The 1,403-nt window shown below is 38.5% G+C and overlaps 1 non-coding gene across 1 annotated transcript; it reads right to left on the reverse strand.

The window, feature by feature from the left end:
* Positions 1 to 676: 676 nt before the first annotated feature.
* Positions 677 to 748, reverse strand: TRNAC-GCA. Its single transcript has one exon. It is a non-coding gene; the product is annotated as a tRNA-Cys (tRNA).
* Between the last annotated feature and the right edge of the window lie 655 nt (positions 749 to 1,403).

Below are 1,403 nucleotides of genomic sequence, written 5' to 3' on the forward strand. Positions count from 1 at the left end.
TATTCATTGGAAGGACTGATTTGGAAGCTGAACCTCCAATAGTTCAGCCACCTGATGCAAAGAACTGACACTTTTGAAAAGACCCTAGTGCTAGGAAAGATTGAAGGCAGGAGGAGAGGGAGACAAAAGAGGATGAGATGGTTGGATGCCATCACCAACTCAATGGACATGAGTTTGAATAAACTCCTGGAGTTGGTGATGGCCAGGGAGGCCTGGTGTACTGCAGTCCATGGGATCACAAAGAGCTGGACATGACTGAATGACTGAACTGAACCTTCTCTGTCCCCCAGGAATCATTACTTTTGTCCTAGGTCCTTCTCACACTTCTTATTTGGTCTCTCAGCCCCCAGTATTCATCCCATCCATTCCCCATGCATTTTCAGCAACAACTACTGAAAGATCTTTTAAAAATGCACATATGACCATAATTATTACCATAAAGTCATAACCCCTTAATGCACAGGATCCTTCATGACTAGTCAGTTTCTCAGTTTTCAGCCTAATTTCATTTTCTATTTTGCCCTCATATATATATACTATGCTCCACTTATACAGATTTCATAGTTAAAATTATAATTCTCTGTGCCCATGTTCTTATCTTGCCTGCAACTCCATTTCCAGCTGTACTCAATTAGCTCCTCCTCAGGTATCTCCTCCTTCACAAAGTCTTTGGTTTTTCCCTACCCAGGGATCGAACCTGGGTCTCCAGCATTGCAGGCAGGTGCTTTACCGTCTGAACCACCAGGGAATCCCTTATTAATCTTAAGTCTGAGTCAAACACCATCTCTTCATGCATCCTGTGCAAATCCTTATCATAGGACTTATCATATTATATTGTAATTGTTGATTTACTTAACTCTCTTACCTACTTGGCTTTAGGTAATGTTGATAAATTCAAATTTATCGAAATTAAGAACTTCTGCTCTTTGAAAGACAAAGTTAAAAGAATGAGATTGAAGGGAAAAAATTCTGCACATCATATATCTGATAAATGCTTGTATCCAGAATATATTTTTAAAACCCTCCCAAAACTCAATAAAAAGAAAACAAAATAATAAGAAAAACTGGGCAAAGTTTTGAACAGACACTTCACCGAACAGTCTATGAGAATGGCAATTATGGATTTGAAAAAATGTTCAACATCAGTAACTATTAGGGAAATGCCGATTGAAACCACAGGAATAGGCCACTAGTCATCTATTTAATGGCTAAAATTAAAAAGAATGACCATTTATACGTTCAGGATTAAAACCATAGAGACAATATAGATTGTGCTACAGGACCATGACCCACATCTGTGTGGTCTTTCCTTATAAGAGAAAGCTCCTCAACAGTAAAAAGGGATGGACTGTGAATACTTACAAGATGGATGAATCAAGTAGACTGAATGAAAAAAGCCAGAC

The sequence above is a fragment of the Oryx dammah genome, unplaced genomic scaffold (assembly GCF_014754425.2).
Source record: "Oryx dammah isolate SB20612 unplaced genomic scaffold, SCBI_Odam_1.1 HiC_scaffold_18, whole genome shotgun sequence".
NCBI lineage: Eukaryota > Metazoa > Chordata > Mammalia > Artiodactyla > Bovidae > Oryx > Oryx dammah.